Source organism: Primulina tabacum, chromosome 9, assembly GCF_025594145.1.
Source record: "Primulina tabacum isolate GXHZ01 chromosome 9, ASM2559414v2, whole genome shotgun sequence".
Classification (NCBI taxonomy): Eukaryota; Viridiplantae; Streptophyta; class Magnoliopsida; order Lamiales; family Gesneriaceae; genus Primulina; species Primulina tabacum.
The window spans coordinates 25355286-25369290 of NC_134558.1; positions in this window are offsets into that span (position 1 = coordinate 25355286).

Consider the following 14005-nt stretch of genomic DNA (forward strand, 5'->3'; position numbering starts at 1 on the left):
AGAGGCAATCCCGAAATCTCATCTGGAAAGACGTCAGCAAACTCGCATACCACTGGAAAATCAGCCAATGATGGGAAAAATCTTCGATGTTCAATTGACCCTGTCTCAAATTTGAAACTCTGCACCCTTGTCTTTCCTGTACGACACTTGGAAAAATCTTTGATAGAACTCAGTTTTAAAGACATTTCAAGAGATATTCGTACCTCGATGCTCCAATGCTGTCTTTGTCGTGATCCACCACTTCTTTGCAACGTCATGCAACAATAGCCGGATAACTCCGGTGAGAATATAATCCCAGTATAAATAATGTATACATGCAATCATATAACAGATATAAAAGCATGAAACAGATATCAATAATATGTATCAAATTCTGAAATACATGAATCGATATAAATCTGTAAATCAACTAGTGACTCATCATCTCCGACTCAACTCATCTCTAATCTAGGGATCCCGATTTCTGGACATTAATATATACCGAATCTCCGCAATAGAAGCCGATTTGCTCCTATGCAACATCGATTGAAACGTCCTGCCCTTTTTATTGATTTAAAAGTACTAGAATTTTTTTTTTATAAACACTCAATTTTTCGGCCATGTACCTTTCTCACATGAAAATATTTTTATAAAATATTTTACCCAATTAAAATAAAATACCAATCATCTAGCATTTTAAAATCAAGTGCAATAGCCATAAAATGAAATCGTCAACTGTTGTACCAAACCTAAAAAGCAATAAGTTTGAAAAGCATAGCTCATACTAAATATCTCAAAAATCTCTCAAAAAGCATAAATAATTAGTCTTAAAAGTTTTAACATAAATCATAAGTTATAATCGTAAATGCGAAAAAGTAGAAGCGATGGTCCTCGGGTTGTGTGTGCCATTAGTCCAGTCAAATCATCCGTCAAGACCTCCCTCAACCTCACCTGCATCCATCACACCTAGTGAGTCTAAAGACTCAACACACCATAATCTTAATAACAAATAATACGTAATACAGTCAACATATAACAGTGAAAAATACTTGTACTTAAAATATCGTTTTTATGAAGATGAATAAACTTAAGCTTAAACATTTTCATGACATGCATTTTATAAACCTTAACCTTTTTTCTTTTTTCCTCAACATGACATGACATAAAACATTTTTGATGATCATAAACATTTTTCCTTTTTTTTTTCTTTTTCCTTTGTTGAATTCAGATCGTTAATTGTGACTTTCCTGATTATGATCATAAATCGATAGATCCATCTACATGTAACCACAGTACTGGGCGGCGGGGGACACCAGCAATACTCTTACCGATCAACTGGGCCCTGGCCTATCATTTTTCGAATAGAAATAAGATCGTCGGGGCTCCCTCTGGGGCCTTTTCCCATAAATGAGCTCCCTCTGGGGCTTTTTCCCATAAATGGGCTCCCTCTGGGGCCTTTTCCCCTCACGATATCGCCATTCTTACCGTTACCACATATTCGTAATGATGGAAACACGATTGTCGGGCTCCCACTGGGACCATAACCCTCACGATGTCACCAACATTAACGAATTAGTCACAATCACTTCACTTCCTTCAACATTTACATTTTCATCACTTTATAAAAATCATGCATGACATAACATTTTGTTTTTGAAACCAAGCATGCAACATGTCTTTTAAATGTCTTCCTTAAATCATAAAAATCTCTTGGACATTTAAAAATCCTAATTTAATCATGAACATCTCATAAACATTTAAAAATAACCATAATATCATAAAAATAGCATTTAGGGCACTGCCATGACGTTTACTAATTTTCCGGTGTAAAAAAACTGTTTCATCCCTGGACGTGACATTTTACGTTTTTGACATTTTCTTAATTTCATTGACTCTAACATGTCCCAAATAATTATTTAAGACTACAGGAATTTTCTCATATTTTATTTAGCTTAAATCGATGACTTTTAAATAAATCTTTAAATGTGACGTATTAATGCGTTTTAATCCCGAATTAAACCAAACCTTAATATAAAATTTCCGAAATTGAAAACTTAGACTTTAATAATTATTTAAGCTTAAACCTAATTTTTCATAATTTTATAAAGCTCAAAACTAGGCGTTTTAATTAACTCGTTAATTAGCGTTTCGTGCGCCGATTAAATCCCGAATAAATCCAAAACTCGTTATTTTGATCCCAAATTTTAACATAACCTTTTTATGATTTATTATACCCTTCCAAGGCATGAGTCACACCCGTGGACCCATGGATTCAATTTTTGTTCTTTAATTTTCGTTTTTGACCCTTAATCGAACGCACCGAGCCATCTCCTAATTTACTCGAGCCACGCCCGAGCCGCCTAGAGCCAAAACATATCCAACCCATCTAGGGACCCTAACAAACAAGCCCAGCCCGAAAAACAACCCCTGGCCCGCTCAAAACCTTCCTGAAACTTGACCCAAAATCTGTACATGTGTGTGTGAGTTTCATAGTTGCTCTAGGACTCCTAGTTATCCTAAGACTCTACCTGCTGAGCCACTACCGAGCCTAGCATACCCTAACCCTCCCTGGACCACGCCCAGACCATGCCCAGACCAATCCAACCCATACAACCCAGCAGCGAAGCTTCTGAACCAGAAAAGCAGCCTGCGCGTTTCCTTGCTAGTTTCCTCACGTTTTCCTTGTTTTGGTCGAGCCAAGCAGCGAGCCAGCCGCACCAACCCCTAGCCCGACCCATGCCCATGACCCTTGGACCCTAATGAACCACCCTGGCTCGCCCCCAGGCCAGCCGAGCGCCCCTCTTCTTCCTCGACAGCTCCTGTGCGTGATTATGGGAGGAGTCCCACTTCGGGTGGACTCCTTCCCCAAGCCTAAACTCGAACCCTAGCCACCCTAGGACCCAACCCAGCCCTAGACCGAGACCACCCCTGACCCTGATCCAGCCCTGATCGAGCCCCTTGACTCCATGCATCAAAACCACACCCATGAAGACACACAACTCACGGCCCTTCTTGTCTAAACCCATCCTACGGTTCCAGCTTTCCTCTACTCCTTGTTGCAGCATTTTAGAGTGATTAAGGACTCCATAAAACAAGTAAAAACATCCCTCAACCTATGCCAATCATGGCAGTCCCTAATCAACATAATATTCATGTTTTTGGAACAACAATTCACAAGTTTACCTCATGTACATGCAATATTTCGAAAATATTCATAAAACCCTCATGCTTTTCATTCAAATATAATTTAAACAATAATATGATGTGATGAACTGAGAAAAGGAGATGTATGGCGTGCCTTTGCGTAATTTACGCACGAATATACGTTGACGAATCGAAGAACGGCGACGAACGATCATGGCTTGAACTCCTTTGAATCTTTTGAATTTCTCCAAATTATTTTGTGTGTGCCGTGTGATGTTTTGCTAGGGAGAAAGAATTTGTAAATTTTAGGGAAGTGGGGCGTGCAAAGTATTAGGTTTGGGGAGGGTTTTTAATATATTTTATAGCTAATTATTTACTAATTAGGCTTAGGCCCATTAAGCATATAATTAGGCCCATTAATGCTTAATTAGTATATCAAAAATAATTTTGATAAAATAAGTTTGTGAATTTAATAGTCGGATTGCCAAGAAGTTCGTATTTTTTATTGAAAAACCAACACCGATAAAATTTACGTCCCGGTGTATAAAATCACCTCAAAACCCCTTATTTTCAAAAATACTAAAAAGCAACAACCATATTTTAAATAATTAAAAATAATTATTTAATAAAAACATTTTCTAATTTTTCAGCCCTCGGTCTCCGTTCCTCGATCGCAACTCGAATAACCTTTAAAAAATAAATTTTAATGCAATCATGTAGAAAAATATATTTTAAACACGCAAATATGCACCACATAATTAATTAATGCAATTAAAACATTTTAATCAAAATACAAAGAATTTAATAATTTATATGCATGAGGTTCGCGTGGCCCCTTTAAATTTTCGGGGCGTTACAATCTCCCCCCCTTAAATTGAATTTCGTCCTCGAAATTCGCTTATCCTTAATAACCCAAAGTTTATACTTAGCTCTAGTATCCCGAAAATCCACGCTTCCGCTGCGCTACTCTGATCAAACTTAAGTTCTAGAATGTCCTTACGTCTCTTTGATCCCAATTAATTTTGTCTTCTAAATCCTTATTTGCAATTTGCAACTTAAGAAAACCCATAATAACTTCGTGCTATACTATTATAACTCCAAATTTCAACTTTTTCTTAAAATTTCCAATATTCGAAATGGATGACCATACTTATCGTATGTTACTTTCCCTATATTATACCCAAAATTGTTCGTCGACTTATCATATTTAAATTATAAAATCCCAAACGCATCTGCTAAGCTTAGATTTTTCAAGCCTAATATCGATTCATCCTTAAAAACCCCTGATTAAAATTCCTTATAACAATATATCCAAGATATCCCAAGGTTCAAAATATTCTTACAAACCCAAATCATCGAAAATTCCTACCAATTAAACCATCAAATTATCGCTTATTGTTAAACTAGTCCCCAAATTCCTTAATAATTGCAAAATAGATTCTTAATTTTCCCAAAAATATCACATTGGTCCCAATATTTCGAAAATCCTACCATTATACCATAAGTTTTTGGCATTCTTAATTTCCTTCGACGGGTTTCCCAAAACATAAATTTCGAAATTTTAAACTTATTTACCCAAAAAATCATTTACTATAACCAATCTTACCTTTCATGAAACTTAAAATCCCAATTTATACATTTTCTTATTCCCAAAGTCGTTGCAAATCCTTAAATCATTATTCCTCACGTCTAATTCCCAAAAATTAATTCGACTAGTAACCATGGATAATAATATTTTCTTAAAAAATCTACGTGTCCCAAAGTATTCATAATATTCATGATTAACTTATAGCTCAAAAAGTAAAACGTCCATACTAAAACCCAAAAAGTCAACATAGTCCAATTGCAGCACAAAACCTACATGCGTTGAAACAAAATAATTTCTTATTTCATATCGTAACACGTATAAAAATTCTAATGCATATAAAACATATATCTTCATAATGCTATTAAACATGTGACGTAAACATATAAGCCATGTACTTATGCAGGTAACCTAATAAAATCATATAAAGCATGTAAAACTTATAACTTGAGGCTTGACGACTGATCTTCCCGGCACTGATGGTGGCACAACCCTTTACAGAACCATTGCTCTGATACCAACTGAAACGTCCTGCCCTTTTTATTGCTTTAAAAGTACTAGAAATTTTTTTTTTATAAACACTCAATTTTTCGGCCATGTACCTTTCTCACATGAAAATATTTTTATAAAATATTTTACCCTTTTAAAATAAAATACCAACCATCTAGCATTTTAAAATCAAGTGCAATAGCCATAAAATGAAATCATCAAGTGTTGTACCAAACCTAAAAAACAATAAGTTTGAAAAGCATAGCTCATATTAAATCTCTCAAAAAGCATAAATAATTAGTCTTAAAAGTTTTAACATAAATCATAAGTCATAATCGTAAATGCGGAAAAGTAGAAGTGCTGGTCCTCAGGTTGTGTGCGCCATTAGTCCAGTCAAATCATCCGTCAAGACCTCCCTCAATCCTCACCTGCATCCATCACACCTAGTGAGTCTAAAGACTCAACACACCATAATCTTAATAACAAATAATACGTAATACAGTCAACATATAACAGTGAAAAATACTTGTACTTAAAATATCGTTTTTATGAAGATGCATAAACTTAAGCATAATCATTTTCATGACATGCATTTCATAAACCTTAACCTTTTTCTTTTTTCCTCAACATGACATGACATAAAACATTTTTCATGATCATAAACATTTTTTCTTTTCCTTTTCCTTTTCCTTTGTTGAATTCAGATCGTTAATTGTGACTTTCCTAATCATGATCATAAATCGATGGATCCATCTACATGTAATCACAGTATTAGGCGGCGGGGGACACCAGCAACACTCTCACCGGTCAACTGGGCCCTGGCCTATCATTTTTCGAATAGAAATACGATCGTCGGGGCTCCCTTTGGGGCTTTTTCCCATAAATGGGCTTCCTCTGGGGCCTTTTCCCCTCACGATATCCCCATTCTTATCGTTACCACAAAACCGTTACCACATAACCGTTACCACATACTCGTAATGATGGAAACACGATCGTCAGGCTCCCACTGGGACCATAACCCTCACGACGTCGCCAAAATTAACGAATTAGTCACAATCACTTCACTTCCTTCAACATTTACATTCTCATCACTTTATAAAAATCATGCATAGCATAACATTTTGTTTTTGAAACCAAGCATGCAACATGTCTTTTAAATGTCTTCCTTAAATCATAAAAATCTCTTAGACATTTAAAAATCCTAATTTAATCATGGACATCTCATAAACATTTAAAAATAACCATAATATCATAAAAATAGCATTTAGGGCACTGCCATGACGTTTACTAATTTTCCGGTGTAAAAAGACTGTTTTATCCCTGGACGTGACATTTTACGTTTTTGACATTTTCTTAATTTCATTGACTCTAACATGTCCCAAATAATTCTTTAAGCCTACAGGAATTTTCTCATATTTTTATTTAGCTTAATTCGATGACTTTTAAATAAATCTTTAAATGTGATGTATTAATGCGTTTTAATCCTGAATTAAACCAAACCTTAATATAAAATTCCGAAATTGAAAAATTAGACTTTTAATAATTATTTAAGCTTAAACCTAATTTTTCATAATTTTATAAAGTTTAAAACTAGGCGTTTCAATTAACTCGTTAATTAGCGTTTCGTGCGCCGATTAAATCCCGAATAAATCCAAAACTCGTTATTTTGATCCCAAACTTTAACATAACCTTTTTATGATTTATTATATCCTTACAAGTCATGAGTCACACCCGTGGACCCATGGATTCAATTTTTGTTCTTTAATTTTCGTTTTTGACCCTTAATCGAATGCACCGAGCCATCTCCTAATTTACTCGAGCCACGCCCAAGCCGCCTCGAGCCAAAACCTAGCCAACCCATCTAGGGACCCTACCAAAGAAGCCCAGCCCGAAAAACAACACTGGCCCGCTCAAAACCTTCCTGAAACTTGACCCAAAATCTGTACATGTGTGTGTGAGTTTCATAGTTGCTCTAGGACTCCTAGTTATCCTAAGACTCTACCTGCTGAGCCACTACCGAGCCTAGCACACCCTAACCCTCCCTGGACCACGCCCAGACCATGCCCAGACCAATCCAACCCATACAACCCAGCAGCGAAGCTTCTGAACCAGAAAAGCAGCCTGCGCGTTCCCTTGCTAGTTTCCTCACGTTTTCCTTGTTTTAATCGAGCCAGCAGGGAGCCAGCCGCACCAACCCCTAGCCCGACCCATGCCCATGACCTTTGGACCCTGATGAACCACCCTGGCTCGCCCCCAGGCCAGCCGAGCGCCCCTCTTCTTCCTCGACAGCTCCTGTGCGTGATTATGGGAGGAGTCCCACTTCGGGTGGACTCCTTCCCCAAGCCTAAACTCGAACCCTAGCCACCCTAGGACCCAACCCAGCCCTAGACCAAGACCACCCCTGACCCTGATCCAGCCCTGATCGAGCCCCTTGACCCCATGAATCAAAACAACACACATGAAGACACACAACTCACGGCCCTTCTTGTCTAAACCCATCCTACGGTTCCAGCTTTCCTCTACTCCTTGTTGCAGCAGTTTTAGGGTGATTAAGGACTCCATAAAACATGTAAAAACATCCCTCAACCTATGCTAATCATGGCAGCCCCTAATCAACATAATATTCATGTTTTTGGAACAACAATTCACAAGTTTACCTCATGTACATGCAATATTTCGAAAATATTCATAAAAACCTCATGCTTTTCATTCAAATATAATTTAAACAATAATATGATGTGATGAACGAGAAAAGGAGATGTATGGCGTGCCTTTGCGTAATTTACGCACGAATATACGTTGACGAATCGAAGAACGGCGACGAACGATCTTGGCTTGAACTCCTTGAATCTTTTGAATTTCTCCAAATTATTTTGTGTGTGCCGTGTGATGTTTTGCTAGGGAGAAAGAATTTGTAAATTTTAGGGAAGTGGGGCGTGCAAAGTATTAGATTTGGGGAAGGTTTTTAATATATTTTATAGCTAATTATTTACTAATTAGGCTTAGGCCCATTAAGCATATAATTAGGCCCATTAATGCTTAATTAGTATATCAAAAATAATTTTGATAAAATAAGTTTGTGAATTTAATAGTCGGGTTGCCAAGAAGTTCGTATTTTTTATTGAAAAACCAACACCGATAAAATTTACGTCACGGTGTATAAAATCACCTCAAAACCCCTTATTTTCAAAAATACTAAAAAGCAACAACCATATTTTAAATAATTAAAAATAATTATTTAATAAAAACATTTTCTAATTTTTCAGCCCTCGGTCTCCGTTCCTCGATCGCAACTCGAATAACCTTTAAAAAATACATTTTAATGCAACAATGTAGAAAAATATATTTTAAACACTGCAAATATGCAATTAAAACATTTTAATCAAAATACAAAGAATTTAATAATTTATATGCATGTGGTTCGCGTGACCCCTTTAAATTTTCGGGGCGTTACATCGATATAAATCAAACATCCAGTGTCTTGGCATATCCGCCAAAGACTTGGCATATCCGCCAATAACTAGGCATCTCCGCCCATGACTCAATACACGCTTTGCTATAACTCAATAGACTAAACATATCAATATCATAAATTGCAAATATCAATGCAATAACTAAAGTATGTGGTTTTTGGGAAACTCAAGTCCAATCTGACTCGAGTTGATCTACCGATTAACATTGATTTATACCTTTCTTTCATTGGGGTTTGGTTCTGATCTGTCTTCGAAACCTTCGATATCAATCTGGAATGGCAATATCGAGGAGTATAATATCAATACAACACTCAAATCAATACTGGATATAATCAGAACTCAATCAAATTCTGTTTTCAACGGCATAACGGCATAATCCAATAGACCCAGCAATACAATATCAATCAGATAACAATCCCAACATCTCCTAATCGATAACAACACAATTCTGATATCAAATCTGTATAATCTCACTCAAATCAATTCTGAAAATCATAACAATTTCATATGGTATCTGTTTCTCAATCCGGTATACAATGTCTAATATCGCAAGAACACCATATATGAATCATATCCGATTCCTTCAATATCATATTTTCAAATCATATCAGAACATAATAAAACTTATGTTCTTGTGTAGTTCTTGACGATGGGAGTACAAAACTGTGTTCGGATTGAAATTTTGATAGCCGGATCTGGAATAATCAAATTTCAAAGAAATGAAAGGCGTTAGGATTTCTACGAAACTTTTCTTGCTTCTTCCAAATGAATTCTGAAGGAATGAAGGATATATATCTATCCAATTGCATGTCAAAGATCCGTGGCTTATTTTCTTGTATTTCAGGCGGCGCTCGGGCGGTTACAATTTACCGCTCGGGCGCGGAATGTTCTGTCCGAGCCTTCAAGTTGTTATACACTGGCGCTCGGGTGGTCATTTTCTACAGCTCGGGCACCAGACGTTTTGTCCAACTCGTGATCTTGTGGTTCCATTGGCGCTCGGGCGGTCATCTTCTACCGCTCGGGCGCCAAACGTTCTGTACCAGATTTTGAGTGTAGTGCACCGACACCCGGCTTCACCCTTCATATCTTACTTAGCTCTTGAAATCTCAATTCTGTTAATTAATCAACGTCTGATTACAGTGATAAAATCTCAGGCATTACAGTATCAATTAAAAGACTTTGGTTTTTACAGTACAACACTTGTACACACCCACTTCAGCAGGACTTATCCTTTGCCTACTGAAACTCTTAGTTTATCAACAAAATAAAACGAATACAACAAAGTTCTGGAAAGACTATTTCCAGATTACAAACTCTTCTCAAAGATATAGTAATGTTAATATGATTGTAGAGAGAGTAAGAAACAGTCAGCACAATATGATCTCAAAAGATCAGATAACTATTATGAAGCGTGTGCTGCTTTTCTGTATATTGAGCTTTGAAGATGATAAGTAGTTCGGAGTGCTCAAATCGACGTTCGTATATTAGAGAATGTAATCGGTGTTTTGGTAACCTATAAATGTCGCTGATCTTGTGTATTTATAGAAGTCTTGAATCCAATGTCTATAAGAAAAACGGCTTCTTTGACTTCTGATAGGATCAGCTTTATTACCTAAAAAGGTTCATGCAAAAAGCTTCAGAATAATTAGTCTTGTTTCATACCACATTTGGTAAAACGTATTAAATGACTTTGTTCAGCATTAATGATGCATTTAATACTTGTACTTGGTAAAGTAACGGTAACATTTAATATATGATCGATAGGTTCTGATTTAGCAAAAGTCAAGTTCTGCTTCTATTTATCTAAGCTGATAAGTACTCGAAGAGTACTACTTTGTTAAGGCGATACGAGAACTTCTGCTTTTATACTATCTTCTGGTTTACTAACGCGATCTACTGGTTTTGACTATCATCACCATAATTAAATTAAGTCTATCAATTTACCCTTTGCGGTGATGCCAAAACCTAGAAGTTAGTATGAAGAAAAAAAATTATATCACAAAAACAGATAGCAATTATAACCAAATAATTGATAAATAAATAAGCAGTATAGCAGAGTTAAAAAGATTATTAATCAGAAAGATTAATCATTAGTCCAAATATCCTTGAATAGTGCACCATCATCCTGAGGATCTTGGCTTTTGAAAGATGATTCTGCTTGATGATGATGTCCTCCAGATCTACCTTCATCTGTCCTTTCTTCTGTGCTACCCACAACTTCCCCCTTTTTGGCATCAAAACGAGTGAGTAATCGTCCATTCGACCAATAAGATTGATAATGATGTCATGCATCATCTCCAAAAATGGGACTTGATTCGAAACGCGATCATTAAGGGCCTGAAGAGATTGAGATTGGGATTCAATCTTGGCATCGATGGTTTCAAGTTTCAAATCAGTAGCTTCAACTCTAGTCAAGATTGTGTGAAGACACGAGTCATGATCAGAGACAGTTTGAATAACGTCAGATTGACTGATCATTATGTTAGCATGACTGGTCAAAACATTTTTCCTGAAGAGGCTTGAGTCAATTTTAAGCTTTGCCAATGATTCAGCCGTGTTAATGATTTGTTTCAAAATGCGTTCTTGGAAGAAATTGGTAGCACTGACTTAACCAGCATGATCGTAGGACAACTGTTTGATGATCTCTGAAACTATTTCAATAATTTGTCGCAGTGTATCAATCTCAGTCTCAAGATCAAAGCGATCTTATTTTTCTGGTGATGGAGTTCTTGCAAGTAGACATTCTGAAATTTCAGCAAGATGCGCAATATGAGCAATGCGAGATGGTGAATCAGTAGGAAGGGCAACGAAGGCAGTAGAAGAAACAAGATCTGTTGGAGCAGTAGTAACAGCATTAGACTGTTCAGCAGAAGATCCTTCAGCAGCAGCAGAGGATTCAGAAAGTGTTGTTGCTTCTGGTTGCTCGGCTTCCATGGCCTTCAGTTGTTCAGCGGCTGGAATTTGATCATCCAAGATAGCTACCATTTCTGCTTGATGTTCAGCAGAGAAAATCTCCAAATTTGGCAGTGATTGAAATGGGGCAGCATCTGATTCTGCTAAGTTTTGTTCTGCTGAATGAGCTTTTGTATGAACCACATCATCAGCTTGAGTAGGTTGTGGAGCAGTAGAGGTAGTGACAACAATGGATTGAATTACTTCATCGACTGAAGCTAATTCTCGAACAAAAATAAGAGAAGAAGATTGAGTAGGCAACTTCGGAGATTCAGGAGTACTAGAGACCTTAGCTTCTGGTGGAGCTGTAGTCCTTTCCTCAACTGGCTTAGTCTAAGCAAATTCTGGAATGAAGCCTACTGAGTACTGTACATATTCTTCAAATGTCTGTTCTTGAGCAAGTAGTTGCTCATTCATCATTCTCAAACGGTCAGATAGAATATGGATCACATTCTGATCCTGAGCAGCAGTTGGAATCATAGCATCAAAATTAGACTGAAGAGTCTTTAAAACTGATTCCAGCTTCTTTCGTTTCAACTGCTCAAGAATGAAACTTCGGTGTCTCATAGCTTCAATCACATTTTAAGTTTTGGCAAGTTCAAACACCTTATCTTCATTCTTTACCATTTTACGAAATACACCTAGTGTTCTGAAGAATGTGAGAGGATGGAAAACTCGAACCTTATGACAATCATCAAAGAAAGTCATTCCTTCATTGGCAGATTTTTAAATCTCCTCCAAGTGAAGATCAATACCAGTTAAAATAGATGATTTGACGTCGTGAAATTGTGATTCTTCAACGAGTTTTCCTTTGCCTTTATCTGAAGATAAGATAGGCATCACGGGTCTAAAAGCAGAAAACCCTGCATTAGATTCACGAATAACGACTCCATACGAGGGTCTGAAGGTCGGAACAGTAGAAGAGGTGGTGATAAAAGAGGTGACTGCTGGCTTAGTGACAGGAACAGATATTTGCAAAGAAGTTGCAGCTTCTGGAAACACTTGTCTCAATGGAATAATGTCTAAATCAGCAATGGCTGCTGTTTTCTTGATGCGAAGCACCGTGCGAGGCTTTTCCTTGCTTGGGGTGGCAGGGATAGATGCTTGGGTAGGAGCAGCAGACTCCTCAGAAACTGTTCTATCAGAATCAGTGGAGATAACCACTCTTTTCTCTAGATCTTCTTCTGAGGTCCTTGAGCCTTAGATTGAGCATCTCATAACTCTTTCTTCAAGGCAATGAACTCAGCCACAGATGGCTTTGGCCTAAGAGCAAGTACATTTTCAGCATCGGCCATTGTTACGTAAGAAGCGTTCTGTTTAGTAGTGAAAGGAAAACCAGCATCCTTAAGCATTTTGCTGATATGAACAGCAAAACCAGAAGCTTTTCCTCAGAACCATATCCTTCAAGATTCTAAACAAGAATCCACTCCAATCCACCTTAAATCCCGAATTGATGGCCAACATCACTTGTATCTTCTCCTTAGTTAATTTGCCAAACGTTCCAGCTTTGACCAACAGTGCTTTTGCAACAATATCAGCAAGCACTTGATATTCCATCTTCAGTAGCTTATTGAAGCAAGAAGGAGAGAGTTCCTCTCCAGAAGCTTAGAAAGTGATGAGGGCAGCCGACATCTCACCCTTAGAAGTATGAGAAAATTCAGAGATACCTGAGCATGAGAGAAAGAAGGTCGATCCCAATAGGGCATCATCAATTGAAATAGATATATCTCCCTGGGAATAGATGATTTTCCCTTCGTCAACTTTAGCTTTGGCATAAAATTCCAAGAGAACAGTCTTGTAAATAACTGCTGGTGCTTCCAGAAACCTTCTGAGACCGGATTTCTCGATGGCTTGAAACATCTTAACAAGATTATTGTCCTTGATTGTCAGGACTGACGCAAAGTTAACTTGATAGGCATTTAGAGTGTAAGCTCCAGCCATTTCTGCGACCAAAAATAATTTAGAGTAGATTCTGCAGTAGAATGTGAATACGAGAGAAAACATGAGCTAGTATGCGAAAGATATGAAAGCGTAAAGGTGAAATGACTGAGAAAAGACGGTTAAAGTCTAGAATGTATAGCCGTCAGTGAAACATAAGGACACGTGTCAATATGTTTACGGTTGAATTTGAAAAGTTGAGCAGAGAGTGTCATATACGCCAAACTTTTAAAAATAACTAAAATAGGCGTGATGTCCAAAGCGGTTACTAAAAAAAATTCAGTAGAGGGTTTGTCGTCTTATGATAATATATACTGGAAGTTACGAAGTACTGAAATATTTTCAGCATCTTGATAAAAACCAGTAGACACATTGTTTTATCGAAAAGACAAACCTTCTTCTGCTTCTGATAAAGCACGGAAAAGGAAAGGACAGAATAAAATAA